Source organism: Aethalodelphis obliquidens, unplaced genomic scaffold (assembly GCF_003676395.1).
Source record: "Aethalodelphis obliquidens isolate GAN/ISIS:26980383/991018 unplaced genomic scaffold, ASM367639v1 scaffold5, whole genome shotgun sequence".
Taxonomy (NCBI): Eukaryota; Metazoa; Chordata; class Mammalia; order Artiodactyla; family Delphinidae; genus Aethalodelphis; species Aethalodelphis obliquidens.
This window is the reverse complement of record NW_020837949.1, coordinates 56,953,712-56,977,231: the sequence shown is the minus strand read 5'-3', so window position 1 is coordinate 56,977,231 and position 23,520 is coordinate 56,953,712. Positions and strand designations below refer to the sequence as shown.

The 23,520-nt window shown below is 40.6% G+C and overlaps 1 pseudogene; it reads left to right on the top strand.

Annotated features, from left to right (window-relative positions):
* The first annotated feature begins 2,206 nt into the window (after positions 1 to 2,206).
* On the top strand, positions 2,207 to 2,679 carry LOC113617851 (60S acidic ribosomal protein P1 pseudogene; annotated as a pseudogene).
* The last annotated feature ends 20,841 nt before the right edge of the window (positions 2,680 to 23,520 follow it).

Sequence of the window (23,520 nt, the reverse complement as noted above, 5' to 3'; positions counted from 1 at the left end):
AAAAAAAAAAAAAAAAAAAAGGAAGGAAGGAAGAGAAAGAAAGAAAAAGGAAGAAAGAAAGAAGGGAGGGAGGGAGGAAGGAAGAGAAAGAAAAAGAGAAACAAAGAAAAGAAAAATTAATTTGCAGGCCATTTATATTGGATATATAGTCTATATACAAACATATGTACATATACACATTCATACCTAAATATGTACATTTCAACTTATGTTGCCACTTTTCTAGGCCAGATGGTTTTATACTATATTCATATATGAGCACATGTGTCTCTATAAATTCTCCACCTGCAACTCTTTCTAAGAATTTGCTACAATGTGCTACATAAAATACATAGAAATTCCTGTGAGCATCTATCTGTGATTTCACACGATTATATCATGCCAGGAACTCCATCTACCCCTCTGCGTTCCACTGGGTGCACTCAATTTTGTTTTCAGCAAAAGTTGTGTCATGGACTCATCATGCAAGGTTGACAGTCCAGAAAATAACTTGTTTTGATGAGCAGCCCATCTTTCACATCTCATCAGTCCTCTTGAGCCTTTACGGAATGCTGCTGAACCACTGTGAACACAACCAGTAGCAGGTTCCCGGTGACACATTTTTTGTATGTGTGTAGGAGAGAAGGAAGATTCAGGCATAGAATAAATTCAGCCCTCCTCCATGTTTTTCAGACCAACAACAGGGGGGGCCCACTTAACTCCCATTGTTGTCTCTCTAACAATGAGTGGGGGAGAAGTTCTTCCTTTCTATGGTAAAAGTTCTAATCAAAGAAGTACTCTGAGAGTAGGCCTAAATATAAATATTAGGGATTTCTGTTTTTGCCCTGCACCAATACGCATATTCTATTAGTAAATGAATAACAAAAACATATTTTATTTATTTTTTAAAGTTTATAATTTTTTAATGGTGACTTTTATATATATTTTAAATTATTTTTGGCTGCATTGGGTCTTCGTTGTTGCATGTGGGCTTCTCATTGTGGTGGCTTCTCTTGTTGTGGAAGACGGGCTCTAGGCACGCGGTCTTCAGCAGTTGTGGCATGTGGGCTCAATAGTTGTGGCTCGTGGGCTCTAGAGCTCAGGCTCAGTAGTTGTGGTGCATGGGCTTAGTTGCTCCATGGCATGTGGGATCTTCCCCAACCAGGGCTCGAACTCGTGTCCCCTGCATTGGCAGGGGGATTCTTAACCACTGTGCCATCAAGGAAGTCCCCAAAAACATACTGTAGAAGGGTAAAGTTACCAACCCTTGGGGAGGAAAGTGACTTGGATAATGAAAATGCCACCAGGCACTTAACTCCAGCAACTCTGGCAGGGACAATTGTAATATAATTTATCACCAGAAAGCACACTAAGATGCAGAATACATAATCATCTTATCAGGAAGCTGAGAACAGTGGCAAAACTCATTTGAATTAAGAACCAAAAAATGTTATTAGTCTCAAGGAAATTATAAGGTGTGAAACAATCAGTAAAATTGAGATAAATGCTAACAGCCCTTCAAGAGGTAACGTTAATTTGGTGGGGGGCGGGGATTCAAGTCTGTAACTATCAAAGGGTTAAAAATGTACCACAACTTTAAGAGTAAGAATGGCTTGTTAGGGATGTATACATACTTGAAAGAGAAAAAAATTTTCTTCTTTGCTTTCTTTCAGAGAACTATGTATTTTCATATCACCACTATAAAAATCAAATTATTTCCGTTTGCTGAGAGCCTAAAAGTACCTCACCCAGGGTCTAAACTTCATTCAGTGCACAGCGTTTAGGTTTTCTCCGCTATTATCAAATTTTCTCTTGTCTTTAAGGGACTCTGTGTTATGTATAAACCACACTATGCTCTTTTTTCGACTGAACTGGGAGCTACGCTAAAAATGTAATATCTGGCACACTTTAATAGCACTGGATCCTTTTCAACCATTTTCACATATGCTTTTGCAAGAGACTAGCCCTGGGCAGGGGAAGAAAGAGCAGTCTTTTTTGTCCCATGCATTCTCCAGGAAGAATTTCTTAATAAATGCCTCACCCCACAGGGCTTGCAGCATCTCTCAATGGTCCAGCCTAGCACTAGGGGAGCGCCCGCGGGCCCAGCATGAACAAACCAGCTCCCTTTCCTTTCTCTCCTCAGTGCAGACAAGCCAGGATGTAATTTCCAAAATGAACCGTTCTACAAAACAACAAAAATAAGCAAAGGAGCTTTTCCTCAGCTTCCGCTAAGGTGCTCGGTCCTTCCGAGGAAGCTAAGGCCGCGTTGGGGTGAGGCCCTCACTTCATCCGGCGACTAGCACTGCGCCCGACAGACCCTGCCTAGCCCTCGCCTGCACCATGGCCTCCGTCTCGGAGCTCGCCTGCATCTACTCGGCCCTCATCCTACACGACGATGAGGTGACGGTCACGGAGGATAAGATCAATGCCCTCATTAAAGCAGCCCGTGTAAATGTTGAACCTTTCTGGCCAGGCTTGTTTGCAAAGGCTTTGGCCAATGTCAGCATCGGGAGCCTCATCTGCAATGTGGGGGCAGGTGCACCTGCCCCAGCAGCTGGTGCTACACCAGCAGGAGGTCCTGCCCCCTCCACTACTGCTGACCCAGCTGAGGAGAAGAAAGTAGAGGCAAAGAAAGAAGAATCTGAAGAGTCTGATGATGACATGGGCTTCGGTCTTTTTGACTAAACCTTGAGTAGCACGTTCAATAAAAAGCTGAGTTCTTTAAAAAAAAATAATAATAATAAGCAAAGGCAATGCAAAACTATAAAGATGAATGATATTAGTATAAAGTGGAAGTGTCCAATCTAGGACATCTGAAGCCTGCAAAGAAACAATGGTGGCAAAGGAGAAAAAACGTAAGAGTTAAGCTAACTCATCTTGCTATAAAGTCTTTTGCTATAAAGGTTTTTTTGGTCTTACACTGGATATTTGTGCTTGGATATGGTATGTATACTGAAGACCCTCCATTTTGGTTGCAATGTGTTTTTGTTTTATTTTGTTTTGTTTTATTGAATTATTTTATTTTTTATACAGCAGGTTATTAGTTATCTGTTTTATACATATTAGTTTATACATGTCAATCAGAGTCCTCAATTCATCCCACCACCTCCCCTCCCCACTTTCCCCTCTTGGTGTCCATACATTTGTTCTCTACATCTGTGTCTCTATTTCTGCCTTGCAAACTGGTTCATCTGTACCACTTTTCTAGATTCCACATATATGCGTTAATATACGATATTTGTTTTTCTCTTCTGACTTACTTCACTCTGTATGACAGTCTCTAGGTCCATCCACGTCTCTACAAAGGACCCAGTTTTGTTCCTTTTTATGGCTGAGTAATATTCCATTGTATATATGTACCACATCTTCTTTATCCATTCGTCTGTCAATGGGCATTTAGGTTGCTTCCATGACCTGGCTATTGTAAACAGTGCTGCAGTGAACACTGGGGTGCATGTGTCTTTTTGAATTATGGTTTTCTCTGGGTGTATGCCCAGTAGTGGGATTGCTGGGTCATATGGTAATTCTATTTTTAGTTCTTTAAGGAACCTCCATACTGTTCTCCATAGTGGCTGTTATCAATTTACATTCCCACCAACAGTGCAAGAGGGTTCCCTTTTCTCCACACCCTCTCCAGCATTTGTTGTTTGTAGATTTTCTGATGATGCCCATTCTGACTGGTGTGAGGTGATGCCTCACTGTAGTTTTGATTTGCATTTCTCTAATAATTAGTGATGTTGAGCAGCTTTTCATGTGTTTCTTGGCCATCTGTATGTCTTCTTTGGAGAAATGTCTATTTAGGTCTTCTGCCCATTTTTTGATTGGGTTGTTTTTTTTTTAATATTGAGCTGCACAAGCTGTTTATATATTTTGAAGATTAAGCCTTTGTCTGTTGATTCGTTTGCAAATATTTTCTCCCATTCTGAGGGTTGTCTTTTTGTTTTATTTAGAGTTTCCTTTGCTGGTAATGTGTTTGTTTTAATGTGTAAAACGTGACTAGTAACTCCTACTTTATAGGACTGTTATAAGAATTATAATTTGTGAGCAAATGTGAGGCATTTTTTAACCTGTTGAAGCAGTTTTGATCAAGAACACCATGTTATACACTGTTACAGTTGGCAGGGCCTTGCAGGGATGTGCAATGCCCCTGTTGTTAGTTCAGAGCTCCTGAATCCATTCAATCACAACACTATCTGTGACATCTCCAGTGAGTGCTGCTTTGTGTCCGAGAATCTGGCCATGACTCACACGTAATAAATTAAAAAACCAAAAAGTTTTACGTGGTCCAACAGCCCTATGCCTTTTAAAGGCACACTGTCCCCCAAGATCTTGCCCCTCCCATCTCTATCCAATTTTCTATTTCTCTCTTAAATGAGATTTTCGTGTTTGCTTCATTTGGATAGCATTGATGTCAGGCTCCTATAACCCACTGAAGCCAGCCAGTCCCTCCCTGGTTTAAGTGTCTCAATTCTAGACACAACTCCTTTCCCCTTTCCTATTCTTCCCATAAGGGAGGTGTTCTTGTCAAATGAGTGTAGTTTCCCAATATCTCAAGCATTTAAAAATAATCCTATATATGCATATATTATACGCAAAAATTCACGCCATCGTATTGCCTGAGATCCATCCTGTGAACGCAGCCAGGCATGTTAGGTCCCACAAGTCACCACCGCGGCCAACGCAAAGCCTCATTAAGGGCGTAAAGAAGGACTGAGAGAGACAACCCTCACCCTCTCCACTGGGAAGCAGGGTTAAGTCAGAGAGTAGAGCAGGAGGGCCAGGAAAAAGCCTCCTGCAGTCTGGGCCTTGCATCAAATATGAGGCAGTGATGGTCGACCCCAGAGGGAGGGGCAGGAGAGCTGAGAGGGACCCACAACGAGATGCAGGAAACTTAAGACCTTTTGTGTCTAAGGGTGAGGAGAACTGACCAAAATTCTCCAACACGCCATACCCCACACTATCTCTTTTACGCAAAATGACCAGCATTCAATAAAAAAATATTACACTATGCATGAAAAAGCAAGAAAACACATTGTCAAGAATCAACAGTCAATAGATGAAAACCCAGGCATGGAACAGATGTTAAATGATCAGACTGGGACTTTAAAGTAACCATTCCTATCGGCCAGCAGCAGCAGAATAGGATCGACAGCCCTCTCATTATTCAAGCAGTGGTTCTCAAAGTGTGCTTGGAAGATCAGCAGCAGCAGTAGCTCCAGGGAACTTATGGGAAATGCAAATTTGGGGCCTCACGCTATACCCACAGAATCTTGGAAGGGGGCTCAGCAATTTGGGGTTTAACAAGCCTGCCAGGTGATTGTGGTACATGCTAAAACTTAAGAACCACTATACTAAAAAAACTGAATTCACTACCATAAATAAAGACAACATAGGGTTCAGCTATCTCCACTCGTTAATTCCATTAAATATTTAGAATGAAATAATAGCAATGCAACATGGACATTTTCAGAAAACAAAGGAAAGTGGAACAGTTTTGAACTCATTTCAGGAGACCAGCCTAAGCCTGATACCAACCTGAGAGAGACATTATAGGAGAAGAAAACTATAGACCAATATCCCTCATGAACTCATATATTCAAAATGTTAGCAAAGTATTAGATAATTTAATCTAACAATGTATAAAAAAGATAATACATCATGACCAATGAGATTTATCCCAGGAATGCTAAGTTGGATTGACAATAGAAAATCAACCGTGCATATTAACAAAATGAAAGAGAAATGTTATATGATCCATTTAATAGATGCAGACAAAGCATTTGACAAAAATTTATACCCATTAATGTTAAGGATTTCCCATCAAAGTAGGAGTAGAAGAGAAATCATAAATTTAATCAAAGGAGTCTACAAAAAACCAATGCTAACTTCCTACTCAATTGTGGAACATTAGTCATAAAGCTTCTGGAACAGTGCTTGGTACAAAGTAAGCACTACAAAAGAGTTTACAAAAATAAAGAATTACACAGGTCTCTATTTTGCCTTGCCAGAAATGCTACAAGTAACTACATGTTGTGAAAATTTATGATATAATATTAACTTTTATCCTGCCAAAAATTAGATGTTCAGTAGATGTTCTTTTTTTGTTGTTGTTCTTGGATCCCTACATTTTTAAAAATTCTCATATTTGGTTGTGAAATTTAATCATGTTCTAAACACTTTAGTACAGGAAAAGAGATTTTTTTGGTCATAAAATTATTTTTAAACATTATTACTCTTTTCTTCCTTTCTAAAGAATGGATAATGCCTTCCTATTTTCACTGACTGAAAAGCTTTACAGCAAAAATACAAGTTTCTGATGGTGTGACTATGTGCGTTTCTGAGAGAGGGTGAGCCTGTATGTATTTTATGTGTTCTGCACGTCAGGGTCCCTTTCATCTTTTCCTAGTTTATGTGTCCACCTGAATGCAGCTGGGACTTTACTTGCAGCATCAGATATCACTAAAGCACAGGCATTTGGTGGTGGCACAGTAGTTCCAACTGGACCTTAGTGTCCCATAATGTTTCCCAATACAGACATTAAAAATCAAAAACCAATTTAAAGAAGTGCAATATCTCTCTGCTTCTCTTTAGGTGCCGGAAAGGTAAGAGGTTTTCTTTCTTTCTTAAGAAGTTATCTTAAGAGTTATGAATTACTCCTAACTCCTATTTCACATTCACTGAACTTCAGTTCTCTCATCAGAAGGAAAAAGAAACCCACCTTTATCCGTAATAATTTATATCCTCACTACAGCCCTGTGATATGATACTAATATTACCCCCATTTTATGGATAAGCAGACTGAGTCAACGTGAGATTAGGCAATTTAAAGTGCCGTAGCTGGTAAGTGGTAAAGTTTTGAACCCAGGTAGACTGACTCCAGACTTCTAGCTCTTCAACAACTCATGTACTGCCACTCAAATTGAAATCATTTGCTTCAAGTCTTTATTAAATCATAGGTTTCACAAAGCCACCAACTATTTACCTGGCTCCCAGGGCATAGAATAGATACCTAAGAAATAGATGAATGAATGAACCATATCATGTAGCTATTCTTATCCCTGATTTACAAATGAGGAGACTGAGATTAAAGAAGCCAAAACAGTCTTCTCAAAATCAAGCAAATACAGAGTACATCCAGGATTTGAATCTAAACCACTCTGACTCCAAATCTTTTCCTCATTCCCTTTATAGCACAGTACACTAACTCTTCTTTAGAACTCTGGAAACCTCCTGATAATTAGTTGACCGCAAAAAAGCACTGGGGAGAATTTGTCCTTTTGAGGGGTTGTATATGACACCACTTTTGTCATGAGGCCTTTATAAAAGAAGGCAATCAACATCACCTGCTGGTGACGGCAGTAGCCTTGAGGTCCCTGATGATGATGATTCCTATGATGAAGAATTAGTAATGGGATGGGGGGAGAGAGCAAAGTTCTACCCCTAGGACATAATATTTTTAACCTCAATTAGTCCATTAGGCATTATGTACACAAACTTTGATATGTTCCGTAAAACAGATCTGCTACTTTAATGGTCAGACATTATCTGGGCAAGTGATAAATTCATTTAATTCAGTAATAAAACAACAGATATTGACTCTGAACTGTCATTGACATAGCACTACAGGACTTCCCTGGTGGCGCTGTGGTTAAGAATCCACCTGCCGATGCAGGGGACACGGGTTTGAGCCCTGGTCCGGGAAGATACCATATGCCGTGGAGCGACTAAGCCCGTGCGCCACAACTACTGAGCCCACGTGCCACAACTACTGAAGCCTGCACGCCGAGAGCCTGTGCTCCGCAACAAGATAAACTACCAAAATGAGAAGCCCACGCACCGCAACTAAGAGTAGCCCCTGCTCACCGCAACTAGAGAAAGCCCGTGAGCAGCAACGAAGACCCAATGCAGCCAAAAATAAATAAAATTTTAAAAAAAGAAATAGCATGCACAATCTAGTTTACAGTTGTTTATTTTTAAGAAATTTTAAACTTTTCACTAACCACTTTGACACTACATGAAATATCCTTAATACAAAAAAGGGTAAAATAAATTTAAGATAGACAGGCTGGACTGAAAGATATCAGTACAATCATAATAAAATATATAAAGGAAGTAAATCAGATTTACTTGTATTCTTTACGGATTCAGAGGTAAAAATGAAAATTCATATTTTAGCAGATAGCTAATTATTAGTCTAATAAGAAGAGCATTCATGTCACCAACAACAAAGTCAAAAAGACATTCTCTTAATGGTGATGTTCAATGTAGTTCTTTCCTGTTACGTCCAATTGTTTTCTTCTTAAAGAAGGAAACTAAAAAGAACTGGAAAAGCAGTTACCATTCAGAGTCAGCTGCAGGCATAGCCACAGGGTCTATGCACGTAAATAATGGTCTGATGCTGTCCAGACAGGCTGATGACTCATTCCCAGACTTGCTCTCTAGATAGAATCGTAATTACCGGAAAATTTCACAACTTTCTGCCTCAGACTAAGAAATCACCCAAGTATGTTTAATGAACAAATAAAACATTTGCTTTGCGAGTTTGAGTGATTCAATCTAATGCTTCAATCTTCTGATCAGTAAAAGACTAAAATACCTTCCACTAACTCTTAAAGTAGCAAGAAAAGGAAGTGGCATCAGTAAGATGTGTGCTGACAAAATAACCTGTGACTCAAGGCCAAACTAAAGTACATTGTCCTTACTTTCTCTCCTTTCCTTCCTTGCTTCCTTTATTCACTCATTCAACAAATATTTACTGAGCACCTATCATGAGCAAGGTCAAGGGTGTGGCTATGTCTACTGTGCTCTCAGCACACATCAGGAAGCTAGGACACCATACTGAAATATGGTGGAACATGGTGGACGACGTTATTCTTTCCACTTATGTTTAGCCTATCAACAACTGTGATTAAGTGGGGTTGCTTGAAGAGAGCTTCTAGCTGGGTAATCAGATAAGACATCTGAGATCCTTCTTGCCTCTCCTCAGGACCAGCAATCCATTTACAACTCCTTTTTAAAAAATATACTAGCCTTCTGCTTCTCTTTGTTTTCCTCTTAACTAGAATGGAGATATTCCATTATGCAACATTTCAATAATATATTTATGTCCTTATATTTTGATCTCATGGGTCTTGCAAAATACCAGTCTTGGATAAACCCACTTATTGATTCTCTACTTGCTTATATTCATTGTTGGCATTCCAATAACTTTTTTTTCCCCCATATAATTCTGCAGTCACATTACTCAGCAGTGACTGTTTTAAACCTTTTCCATTTTCCTGGAGCTTCCATCCCTGCTCCTTTCCACATTGTCCTTGGTGTTAGTAGTTCATATTACCTAGTCTCTCAGAGGGAAAGTAGGTGCCACCAGGTAACATTTCCTTCATCTCTAAATCACCAAACATCCCTTCTCTCTTCACCCATCTCCACCCTCTCTTTTGGCGAGAGAGGAGATGGTCCTCCTCCCTGTAAAATTCAACATCTCCCAGCTGTGACTGAGAGGCTACCCTCTCCCACCTTCCCAGGAACTTTACACAATCAAAAATTTTTTTCTCTGCAATAGTTTCTAATTTTCCCTTAAGCCTGAATATTTTCAATTGCTTTTAAGCTCTCTCAAGCCTCTCTCAGAGAAAAAAACTAAAACTCTTACCTCATCACTCATTCCCCTTCAGCTACAACAGGCTTGTCAACAACATTGTGCATATTTTGCTGTTTCCAATTCTCATTTCATCATCACCAGTCAGCACTCTAATTTGGCTTGAACGCCCACCACTTCCACCAAACAGCTTTCATCAAGGTCCCTAGTGACCTCCATGTTACTAAATGGAATTTTTCTTTTAGGTTTTCATCTTATTTGATTTCTCAGTAGCATCTGACGATGTTGAATGTATCTCCTTCTTAAGACACTTTCTTCTCTTGATGTGTTATAGCACATTCTCCTGGCTTTTCCCCTATGTTTGGCCATAGCTTCTTGGTGTCCTTTACACGCTCTTTCTCTTCTACCCTGGAAGTAATTCTTGGCTTTCCTCCGGACCAAACCTAGGCTCTTTTCTGCTTTCACGCTTCCCCCTAAGCAATTCCATGGTTTAGTTACCATCCATATGTCTAGATTGGACGTAAATCTCACGTACCTCCTAAGATATCTCCCAACTGCCTCCTTATTTTTTCTTGGTCAGCATCCCACCTAGACTCAACTACACCTCTACTTCAAGTTGAATATGGAGGTTAACTTGGGTGTTAAAGGTTGAGGAGAATTTTACCAGGTGGAATACAGAAGTAGAGGAAATTATTCCGGATATTGAAAATGGCAAAACAAAGGCATAAATTCATAAGAAAAGATCAAGGTGAATTTTGAAATTGGTAAGTAACCTGCTTGACATGAGCACAAGCTTTAAAAATAGGGTCACAGAGGCACTGGGCTGTCAGATAAGGAGCCCAGTCCCCACTCAAAAGATAAGAGTATTCCTATGATGGTTTTCAGTGAGGGTCATATGGTATCAAAACAGTGGTTAAGATGACAAACCTCAGGGCCTTATGCAGGGTGGCTTTAGGGAAAGAGACTGTAGAAGCTGGAACATGAAATTGGGATATAACTATTTTAGGTTTCCTGTTTTGGGGTGATAAAGGCCTCAATCAAGATGACAATGACAGGGCTTCCCTGGTGGTGCAGTGGCTAAGAATCTGCCTGTCAATGCAGGGGACACGGGTTCGAGCTCTGGCCCAGGGAGATCCCACATGCCGTGGAGCAACTAAGCCCATGCGCCACAACTACTGAGCCTGCACTCTAGAGCCTGCAAGCCACAACTACTGAGCCCATGTGCCACAACTACTGAAGCCCTTGCGCCCAGAGCCTGTGCTCCACAACAAGAGAAGCCACGACAATGAGAAGCCCGCGCACTGCAACGAAGAGTAGCCCCCGCTCACCGCAACTAAAGAAAACACGTGCACAGCAACGAAGACCCAACACAGCCAAAAATAAATAAATAAGTAAATAAATAAATTTATTTATTAAAAAAAAAATGCTGACAATGACAACTGGAAGAATGGGCCCAGAAAACATACTGAAAGACAGCAACAAAATGTGATACGTGGAACATGCAGCAGATGAAAATTCAGGCTGAAAACTCTCTTGAAGGTTGAAGGTAATCACAAAAAGGGAGTCACTATTTAACGCTTAGAAGGCGATTTGAAAACACGGATCTAGCATCTTGGAAAGAGGCCTGGGGTGTTCTTATTAATTTAAAAGTCACACTCCAAGAGACGGGAGCTGAAAATTTCACAGCTGACTTTTCCAAAGAGAAGCATAAGTAGAGAAATGGAAGAGAAGAAAGTCAAGGCTAAAATCTTGGGAGGTATATAAAATGTTAAGGAAGGAAACAAACAAACAAACAAAAGACAAGCAAAGATGAATGTAATTTGTGCAGGGCCAGAGAAGCCAAGGAAAGGAAGCACATCAAGAATGCTTCTGAGGAGCCACAGGGAGAGGAAAGGACATGGCAAATTCCCTTGCAAGGGATTAGGAAGAGATTGATGAAAGCAGCTCGGTCTTTGAAGAATGTTGTGGTTAAAGGAAGAAAAAAGTTACAAGATACTAGGCTAAGGAGAGAGTCAAACCGGTGAAAAGTTTATGTTTTTGCTTGCTTACTTTAGGCTAAGGAAAACCTGACAGCACATTTATACAGTGTGGAGGGGCAATTATTGGAGAGGTTTTGGCAAAAATAGCTCAGTTGTGAGGACCTGAGAATGAGGTACTCAGGAGTCTGGATGAGATAAAGTTTTAGGGCACTGTTGGAAAAGAAAGATAAGGGAGGAATCAGATCACCTGCAGTTATTCATCTCCTAAAATGGCCACGTACAAAACAGAAAAGAGGGGCTGCCAAGATAGTTTTTTAACATTTCTTTTGAAAAGTGATTAATGAGTTTTGCCCAAACGATTGTTGTATCTGTTATGTTTAGAAAAGTCTGACCCTGGGAAGGCAAATAGGTTTAATCTGTCACGTCAATTCCAATTGATTAGTAAACCTGCAGTGCTATTGGAAAGGATTATGAAACCTGTTCTAGCTCAGCAGGAGAGTGCCCTGTGATTGATTAGCAATGTCTACTTTGGGCCAAGCATAGAGGGTTGATATATTTGCTAACTCTGGAACCATAACTATTAGTTATTTAGTCTAATCTTCTGATGTACAGATCAGAAGCAAGACAGCATTTAGATATTCATCACAGGTTTATAGGAAAGTAGAAATGTTAGGCAAAGTCATCCACTTGAAGATTCCTTAGCTGAAAGATGTGGACTTTGGAACCCAGGTTTTGAAAGCTGCAGAATTCAAGCAGAAATACCAGACCTCATTCATTTTTCTAAACTGTTTCAGATTTCAAGTCTGTTTCTTCCTCCCAAATTCATCTGGAATTGGCTTGTAACACATTTGAACTTTACATTTAAAAAATATACATACAACCAAAATTTGCACCACTATCCAAGACTGGTTGTCTGATATTCTCTTCAGTAGAAAGAATACTATTCTGGATCAAAAAGCTTTCAAAAGGTACTCTTTACAGTGGGATGAAGCAAGAGAGAATGGCAGAGAGGGAGGAGAGCAGCAGCATCTCTGTGTAGCGAGAGGTCTCTGCAGATGAGGAAGGGCTGGTGGAAGCACCATGACAAAACACCTTCTATAGTGCCAGCCCCTATCATGTAAATATTGGTCAGGGGCCCTGGGAAGAAGGCAGGGTATGGTTGGGACAGCACAGTCCTGTTCATTTGCTTCAATGTCTCAATTTAACTGGAGGTAGAAGTTAGCTATAGAAAAGAAAATCAGAAGGTCCATCATTTTAGTAAAGATATGTTACTAAGAATATAAATATTGATGTATTTCTTGAGTATAGTTAACTTTTTGGTTAGCACTGTTGAAACTAAGCTCTATACTTAATAGTTGCATTCTTGTTTTCTATACTTGTGTTATAAAATTCCTCTGCTATTATGTAGTACATTGTTCATGTGAAGCTGTTTTTAAAGGAAACACAGTTCTGTCTTGATAAATATCAGGAAACTACCAGATGTTTCCTACTGTCTAAGCCAAACCAGCCAACAGTATGATCATGCTGTCCCTGACATAGTCATGAACTGTATACCACCCATGGCCTCCCCTGTAATACAGAGTTCAATGCTCTGGCACACAGCAAAATGTGCAATTTAAATAGAAAACAAAATGAAACAAAAACAAGAGGAACATCATTCTAATGTTATTTTACCTTTCTTACCTAAAAAATGCTATTTTTTTCTATTCAAATTCTTAATCCATAGAAGAATAGACTTCCTTTCTAGTATCTTCCAAAAATAGAACAGAATTTACATTTTTTCTCTTCTGAAAGTGGAGAGTTATTTAAGAGATTAGAGAGAGAAAAAGCTAACTTGTTCTTTAAGAATAATATATTAAGAAAGGCTAGTTGTTAAGCAAGTTTCTTATTTTAATAACCCAGGCTGAACCCTTGCTCAGCCTGCATTCTAGCCTTGGGGCTATCTGGACAGGGGAGAGATAGGGAGGGAATACAGGGTTTCAGACAGAGTAAATGGCATATGTAATGACTGGGAGACAGAAAAGCTTAAGGCTTACTTAGCTATCAGCCAGCGGTCCCCTGGATAGGTATATACAGAAAAACAATGGGAGGAAAATATAACATGGTGGATTCAAAATGTGTGGTGTGGCACTTTGAAGCCAAGCTGAGTAGTTTCTACTTCTATCAGCAGATCATATAGGGCCATTGAAGGCTTTTGAAAAAGGAAGTGTATTATTGGATCACTAGTGAGATTCCTCATGAAGAGGCATAGAGAGACAAGTGTGAAAGGCAGGGGTCATGGCATGTCTGTGTATAAGAGCCTGGAAAGAGTTGCTAATAAAGAAGCTGGAAAAGCTCCAAGAGGCAGAGGCAGCTGGAGGAGCATGACGGGTGAGATTTCAAGATCAAAGGAGGAAAGGACTTTGAGTGTAAAGCAGATTCCAATGATAGAGAAGGTCACGAGCAATGAGAATTTAAATGCCCTGGATTTGGCAGTTGGAAAGTCATGTAGAGATACAAGCAGCTCATGCAGCTCAATATCAAAAAAAACAAACAACCCAATCCAAAAATGGGCAGAAGACCTAAATAGACATTTCTCCAAAGAAGACATACAGATTACCAACAAACACATGAAAGGATGCTCAACAACACTAATCATTAGAGAAATGCAAATCAAAACTACAATGAGGTATCACCTCACACCAGTCAGAATGGCCATCATCAAAAAATCTACAAACAATAAATGCTGGAGAGGGTGTGGAGAAAAGGGAACCCTCTTGCACTTTTGGTGGGAATGTAAACTGATACAGCCACTATGGAGAACAGTATAGAGGTTCCTTAAAAAACTAAAAACAGAACTACCATATGACCCAGCAATCCCACTACTGGGCATATACCCTGAGAAAACCATAATTCAAAAAGAGTCATGTACCACAATGTTCATTGCAGCTCTATTTACAATAGCCAGGACATGGAAGCAACCTAAGTGTCCATCAACAGAAGAATGGATAAAGAAGATGTGGCACATATATATACAATGGAATATTACTCAGCCATAAAAAGAAACGAAATTGAGTTATCTGTAGTGAGATGGATGGACCTAGAGTCTGTCATAGAGAGTGAAGTAAGTCAGAAAGAGAAAAACAAATACCGTATGCTAACACATATATACTGAATCTAAAAAAAAAAAAAAAAAAGAAACAATGGTTATGAAGAACCTAGGGGCAGGACAGGAATAAAGATGTAGACATAGAGAATGGACTTGAGGACATGGGGGGGGAGGGTAAGCTGGGACGAAGTGAGAGTGGCATGGACTAATATATACTACCAAATGTAAAATAGCTAGCTAGTGGGAAGCAGCCACAAAGCACAGGGAGATCAGCTCAGTGCTTTGTGACCACCTAGAGGGGTGGGATAGAGAGGGTGGGAGGGAGACACAAGAGGGAGGAGATATGGGGATATATGTATATGTATACCTGATTCACTTTGTTATAAAGCAGAAGCTAACACACCATTGTAAAGCAATTATACTCCAATAAAGATGTTTAAAAAAAGAAAGATAACCAACAAGTAGCTGTTAAAAAAAAAGTGAATTGGAAAGGAATGACCTTCTATGCAACATTTCAGGTATCCAGTTAAACATGTGATTCATTGTGGTCTACCTAGAGTAAAAGTCACAGGTGAGCCTGGAGGATAGGAGCTGAGTTTATACCTTTCTTCTGATTTGAATTGAGAAAGCATAAGATTTGTCTAGTGCCTAGAGAAGGTTCAATGCCTGGCAGTTTTGATTCAACATAGGGAAGTTGTTTCATCTTGAATTTTCAGAACAAGTATGTGTATGGAAGAGAAGACTTCGGGCTTATCAAAGTAGTTTTTCTTTCACTTTTCACAAGTTGCACTTATTTTCATAAAACAGAAACAGATTTCAAAAAAAAAGAAAGTCATGTGGAGAAAGTGGTTAGTGAGAATGGAAGTAAAATTGCAAGATTTCAAAGATTACTCAAAGAATGAGTAATTAGTAAGGAATGGAGTCAGGCAATGATACAGGCAATGCTCTAAAACGTGGGAAATTGAATAAAAGCATGGAGAGTCTTGCTCTGACAGGAAGCAGGAACAAGGGCAAGTTTCTCCTTTTAGTAAAGTTTTACTATTATGATTGTTGTTAATCAATTTGGGTAGAGAATCCAAGTCACACTTTTAGGCAGAAAAGAAGAAACCAATCAGGGGAGAGAAAGAAAAATCTAAGATATGGCATACTTTATAGACTTAGGTCCTAGGAGATCCAGGGATAACAGAGCTCAAGAAGATAGGCTTAGCAAAAAAAAGAAAATATTTGCTTCTCCATCAGAAAAGCGAGGCATCAAGAAAGATGAATTTGACACATTCTCATGTAGAAAGGAGAAAAAGTTGGGGAGCGTACATCTGCTATTCTCAAACTCTCCTACTGAATAAAATGGTAGGACATTTGCCAGCAAGATGGCCGGTTGAAATAAGGCTGGACTCTTGAAGAAAAGACAGAAAGTTGGCAACCGATGTAGTGGAGAATCCAGGCGAGAAGTAAAAGAACCCCACTGCAGCAAAGGGCTTTGCCAAAATTAGTCAGGGTTTCTCCGCACCTCGTCATCATCCCGGAAACTGGATAGCAAGGCTTGGAGAGAAATATGGTGGACAGACAGTACCAGAGATACCTGATACTTCACTTGAGGTTGTTTCTTCTTTTATCTTATAAACTCCTCTTCACTCAAGTCATGGATAATATTTGCTACATACAGAAATGTCCTGGGAGGGCTTCCCTGGTGGCGCAGTGGTTGAGAGTCCGCCTGCTGATGCAGGGGACACGGGTTCGTGCCCCGGTCCGGGAGGATCCCACATGCCGCGGAGCGGCTGGGCCCGTGAGCCATGGCCGCTGAGCCTGCGCGTCCGGAGCCTGTGCTCCGCAACGGGAGAGGCCACGGCAGTAAGAGGCCCGCGTACCACCAAAAAAAAAAAAAAAAAAGAGAAATTCCCTGGGCGAACAGTTTTGGGGAAATGAAGAAAAGACTCAGAGAAGAGAATATTGGCCCGAAGTGGAATGTGAGGGAGCTGGAGGGATAATTGGGTAGAACGCAGAACCAGAGGTGACTTGAGAAAGTAAGCCTCGGGAATTCACATACATGGGGATCGACTTCCCACGGGGCCTGAGTGATTTTTGTCTAACTCTTAAAGGACAGTATGAAATTATCTGATGTCAGAGTAATGCAAGTATGATGCTTAAAATGGGTGACTACCTGGGCCCGGCTGGATAAAGGCAAAGAAGTTCAAAATGTGGGGAAAAAATATTGGGAAAAGTAGAGGGACTATAAAGGAGAAGGTGGATGAACAGCAGGATTTCTATAAAGGACAGAAAGAAAGACGAAGGCCTGAAAAATTCACAAGCTTGGGATTGAAGGGGAAAGAATTTTAAGATAAGCCAGTGCTGGCAGAGATAAAGTGAAAGAAAAGATGAAGGAAACAAAGTAGTGACTGCAATCCTGCAGCAAAAGAACAATACTGGAATTTTGATGTTTCAGTTGGTAATTTTTCACAAAGCAGCACGTGGTTGTCATTATATTGTACATTCTGCCCCAGATGCTGCTCCGCCTGAAAGAGGGTCAGGGTTCAGGCCTGAAGTCTCTTTGACCTTGTGGCTTCCATGACTGAGGAATAAAGTCCTGGTTTAAATAAATCATCTAAGAGCACCAGAGGTCTGGCCCCTGACAATGCAGCAGGCTTAGAATAAGAAGAGGAGGAGAGTGAAGTGCAACAGTAATCAGCCTGAGAGACAGTCTGGGAGTTAGACAAGGTAATGACCTCCCACCCTTCATTGCTCTCTTCAACTCCTACAATCCCCCTACCACACTCCTCCTTCTTAGTGTCTCTCCCCACATGTTTTTACGATCCTCTCATGGACCTCAGGAAGCATGGGACAAACTGTCTTTGGGGAACCCCAAACGACTAGAACATCAGATTCTCAACTCACTAGTAACCTGAGAAATTAGAATGAAGACAAAAAACAATACCTTTTAGATAGCTTAAAAGGTATCACATATTTGCTATGTGATGGCAAGGAGTACATATCATAAGAGTATACGGCACAAAAAATTTTCACAAAGTGAAAACAATTGTGTAATTAGGGACCTCAACCTATACCCAGCATTCCAGAAGCCTTCTTCCTGTCCCCCTTTCAGTCATGCCGTGCCCCTAACAGCAACAACAATCTTGACTTTTAACACCATGGATTGATTTTGCATTAAAAAGTACAGTGTTATTTTGTTCATATTTTTAAAACTTTCTGGGCATAGTTCAAGATAGAAATTATTAATATCCCAAACTGGTAACATACCAACAAAAATACTAGTATTTGAATACCTTAAATGGCATGGCACAAAGTAGGCCTGTATAATGGAAGGGTATCATGGGCAATACTAGTATTGTAATCACTGGGGTTAAGGAGATTGAGAAATTCTAAGGTGGGAGTGTCAAAAGTCACCTCATCATCTTAGGTTGGCGGGAGACTAGGGGGAAGGGTGGAGGCAAGGTCTCTGATGTCATCAAGGAAGAAGCAAGGCTAGCAGGTGACTACACGCAAGGAGAGAGGATGGCAAAAGAGAGCAGCTTGAACTTCGAACGTGGGTGAGTGAAGGCAGTCCGGTGGTGGTCAGGAAATGGCAGTGGGGAGCCCTCGGCCCATGAAGGAAAACCGGTGAAAGGAGGAGAAGTCTCTGAGTGATTGTGATAATGGGGAAAGCCACGGGAAGGAAACAATTGAGAAGATGGGTCCGTTTGATTACCGCAGAATGGAAGGTAGGCAGGGCTCAGCAGAGGGCACGTGGGACTGGAGGCTCCAAGCCTCCAACGCAGTGAAACAGTAACAGGGTCTAAACTGAAGGCAGAACTTTCATATGGATTATATAAGCAACCTCCCTCTCAAGGTAAAGAATCCTAACTGTTTTTTGGCTTATTGACACTTTTGAGATGAAAATAGTAGATTGTCTTACCAAAGTGGGGAGGAGGTGGGGGAAGCATATACAACAGCATTTTAAATTCAATTTTAGAAGGTTGATTAACTCCTAAAACTCATTCGCACATGCTTATGTATATTGCAAGTTATGACAGTGAGTGAGTGAGAGAGAGAGAGAGAGAGAGAGAGAGAGACAAGAGGAGAAGGGAGAGGAGGAAGACATGGAGAGGAAGAAAACCAATATGTCAACAACGATGTGGGAAACCAGGAAGATATATGGGATTCTAACCCAAGACCCTACATCTTTTATCCTCATTCATTATCAACCTGTGTTCATTAAGGGTTAACTGTGCCATGTACTAAATACTGAAGATGTATATGATTCAGTTCTTTGTTATGTACATATCTACCAGGTAACTAGGTGGTTTCTTGTGAAATAAAATCAGCATCTCTAGAGAATGGAATGTACAACATCCAAGGAAACAATACTGAGCAATGAGAAAATGAGATTCAGGTGGAATCAGAGTCTCTGGCTTTGAGTGCTGGTTTCACCATTTAAAACCTGTATGGGGCTTCCCTGGTGGCACAGTGGTTGAGAGTCCGCCTGCCGATGCAGGGGACGCGGGTTCATGCCCCAGTCCGGGAGGATCCCACATGCCACGGAGCGGCTGGGCCCGTGAGCCATGGCCACTGAGCCTGCGCATCCGGAGCCTGTGCTCCGCAACGGGAGAGGCCACAACAGTGAGAGGCTCACGTACCACAAAAAAACCCAAAAAAACAAAAAACCTGTATGATCCTGGGAAATGTACCTAAGCTCTCCAAGCCATAGTTTTGTCACCGTAAAATGGGGCTAATCCTAGTACCAATGTTATAGGGTCCTTGTGAGGATTAAATGACTTAATGTGTAGCAAGCCCTTAGCATAAAGTCAGAAAAACTCAACAAATGTTAGCATTTGTTAGCAGGAATGACACAGGAATAGGAAGAAGCCTCTGAATAAGGAGACTTACAGAGCTGATACTCTCACTGTGGCCTTGCTACTACTTAGCTGTACAGCCTTTATAAATGTCATTAGCCCATGGTTTCCTCATCTGAGAATTTAGAAAGACACAGTCCACAAAACCTCCCTCACTTCTAATTACAAGTTCAGGAGTCCCCAAGACCACCCTTAGAGTCAGTAATTTGCTAGAAGAACTCACAGAACTCACTGAAAGCTGTTACACTCACAGTTACAGTTCATTACAGCTAAAGAGACAGAGTAAAATCAGCCACGGAAAGTGATGCATGGGAAAGAGTCTAGGAAAGTTCCAGATTTCCAATTGTCTTCTCCCAGTGGAATCACGGCCAACACTGCTCTCTCAGAAACAGTGTGTGACATGCATTGGGTACTGCCAAGCAGGGAAACTCACCAAAGCCTTCATATGCAGAATCTTTGTCGGGGCTCCATGATCAACTGCCCCCATGGCTGTCCTGTCTCCAGCCTCTCCAGAGATCAAGCTGATACCACATGACTCAAAGATTCCCCGTAAGTCACACCGTTACACTGTCTGACATGGCCCAAAGTCCCCAGGTACACAGACACTCTTATCAGGCAGGACATTCAGAGGGCTTAGAGATCACCCCCAGAGGTAGGTAGGGAAAGGCCAGACCTCTCTTTGGATGAGGTTAAATTCTTTACACTATCAAAAGCTGGACTTCCAGTTCTAACACTCTAGACCAGCAACCTTCAAATTTTTGTTGACTGGAACCTACAAAAAGAAATGAATTTTACATGTTGATTTCAACATATACGTGTTTCATAAGACAAATACCCTTTTACTATACGGAATGTATGCTGATATTCTAGTTTGTGTGAATTTATTTTATGAACAATATTGGTAACTTTCCACTAAATTGACCACTAATGGGCCTCAACGTGCAGTTTGAAAGACAGTGATTCAGAGCAGGGCCCTGTGGGCCAAATACAGCCTGCTGCTTATTTTTATAAAAATAGCATTGGAGTAGTTGCCACAGAGATAGTACTGCATGCGAAGGCTAAAATATTTACCACCTGGCCCTTTACAGAAAAAGTTTGACGACCCCTGATCTAGTGTCGTATTATGATTTGTGACCTCAGGAAAATACATTTATGATATTGCCTTATATCCATTCCAATGTATGACGAATTCATAAACTTACCCGTTTTGTAGTTTGTACAAATACATGATAACAACACAAATATTAGATTCCAGGGGGTAGTTTAAGCCCATGATTTTCGTGTTCGCAAATGTGTGATTGTGCTACTCGCTATTCAAAAAGCATCTGCAAACTCCTTCCCTTCTAGATAACCTGCACCCTTTTAACTACAGCAAAGTATGAGAAGTTATGTGAGAAACATCTGGCACCGTCAAAGACATCAGAAGCCAGAGAAATACTGATCGGTATTAAAGAGAAGGAGTTCAGCCTTCATAAGAGAAATGTACCAAGAAGAAAAATTCCAACACATACACCCAAAGAAATGTCAGTAGGGGTCCCTCTAAAGTCCACATTCAGATGAAATGTTCAGAAGAATTAAAACAAGAGCAAATTTGGGAGGAGAGGAGTACCCCAATTCACTCTGGACATCTCTCTCATTTCAGCCCTCTAAGACCGAGTATTAGGAAGAGACTAGAAAGAAATGCAGGCTTCCCCAGAGGGTGAGCTAGGAGTGGCACAATAATATCAGTTTCTGAAATATTAGCAGGATTGGCTTTCAGCCTCACCAGACTGACTGACCGGTGTTGGGAACAGAAATAAAAGCTTGTGACTTCATGGGGTTTAACCCTATTGAAAACGAGCCCCTCTGCTTGAAGAGGTGATCAAGTCGCAGGGGTCCTTTCTACTCTCTAACATAAGATGCGAAAAGGACATAATCAGAACCCGTAACCTTCCGCTTTCCAGAAATTGGTGTGTCTGTAAACGGATTTAGTAAAATTAATTTTCAAGAGGCTGCTCGTTTTCTCCTTAGTGCAATTCAGCTTCGCCACACTAGCTGTGAAGGTTTGTCAAGTTACTGAAACTCTCAAATTCACTTTGATACAGATTTCTAACCTTCCCCTTCCCACCTTTTTAAATTACTGCCTGAGTCTGTGCCCTAAACATGCCCATGTTTTGCTTTTAGCACCAAAACCTTCTAGTTTATTCTATTGGAGCTGCTTTTCCCCTGTATCCCTAGGCTGTTCCTGTTGGCTTCCACGGTCCAAAACTGAGACCAAGATCCTCACCCAATGATGCAGGTAGATGGTAAAATATCCCCAACTTTCCGCCCTTCTTTGTATCTGTGCCCTTTACCACGTGACTCTGAAGCTCCCTCATTCAAGAGGGGGCACCTATTGTCCTTTCCTTTGAATCTGAGTTTGTCTTGTGTCTTGCTTTGCACAACTGAACGCAGTGGAAGTGATGGTGTGTTTGTTCTTTCCCTAGGCCTTAAGACACTGTTTTTGCTTCCACTCTCTTAGAACCCTGCTGTACTCTGACAACAAGCCCAGGCAAGTCTATTAAAGGATGAAAGTCACCAACTTTGCCACAGCCAACCCCTAGCCGAAACCCACTGACTAGTCAGCCCGGAGCTGATCCATCAACTAACTACAGATGAATCAGTGACACCCACCAAGATCAACAGAGCCAGGCCCAGATAGATTGACTGGTGAACTCAGAAACAATAATAAATGCATTGTTTTAAGTCACTGGATTTGGGGTAGTTTGTTGCCCACAATAACTGAAAAGCATTTTTAAAGACTTTCTATCAATGACAGTGTACCCAATTAACTATAAGTTCCTTCTGTTCTTGCGATATAAATTTGATAAATGCCTTCTTAGTCGGCCAAGCTGAACTCACTAAGTGGAATTTCTCTCTCTTACTTTAATACCACAAATTCTTTTCCATCACTTATGCTACTGTGTCTCTTTCCATGAAATGTTCCCAGAAGAAAAGGTAGAAAACGTCCTAGGTTTACCCTCATCATTCACTTATTACCCCTCCTTTTCTCGGACACTTAATTCACTTACACTTTGCACATAAAATTGGCTTCATTAAGTAAACTTGATAACTGTCACCACCATTTGTCTCGACTGCCAATTCCTAGAATGCAGGCAAAATGTTGGCAGAACTTGTCCATAGAGTATCATGTTTACAGGCCCTTAATCCGTTTGTCAAATCAAATTAAAATGAATGGTTTTTAAATGTTTGAATTACTCCCGGCTCCAAATGGAAAAGTCCAAATATTAATTTATTCTACCTTATATGTTTTTATATTAAAATAATATATGTAAATAAGAATCAGTTGAAAACCCAATCTTCCAACAATTACTTAAAACAATAAAAGAAAAGGCAAGTCTGGACATGGGCAATTAAAGAGCAAGTGCATCCTTGTTGTATGCTCCTCGTTAATACATGACTTTAGTTATAAAAAGGAAACATTTAGCAACAATGGTCTTTGAACTGTTCTTAAGTAATCAGTGAACTATATCAGTATTTATCAGAGTTTTTAGATGATGTTTTCAAAATATTTAATATCGCTTTAAATGTTTCTCTCCTTTCTTCTTTGTCTCCCTTAGATTGAGACACATCCAGGCTTTAATACTATTCCAAAACACCCAACAAGGCAAGACCAACTCCTTCCCCTTCCTCCTCTGTACTGTGCCCATCAGAGCTGTGAAAGTCGGAGTAACTACGCCAAGTCTGTAGGATGGATAATTCTTTATATATTTATATTTAATCGAATTATTTCCAAATGGGATTTGAGGGTGTTTGTTGATAAATACTGATCATCAATACGTGAGGACTTTTTATGAATTTAAGGAGCTCTACTCACAACCTAGAAAATCAGACCCATTAATTCCCAAAACAATTCTGTGACGTAGGTCATTTACTTTGTCTGTCTCAGGCTGGCTGTAAGAAAAGGTTGAGATGACACAAGCTAAAACTACCTTTACTAAAGAAAACTCAGTTTACAGCTAAAACTACCTTTACTAAAGAAAACTCAGTTTACAG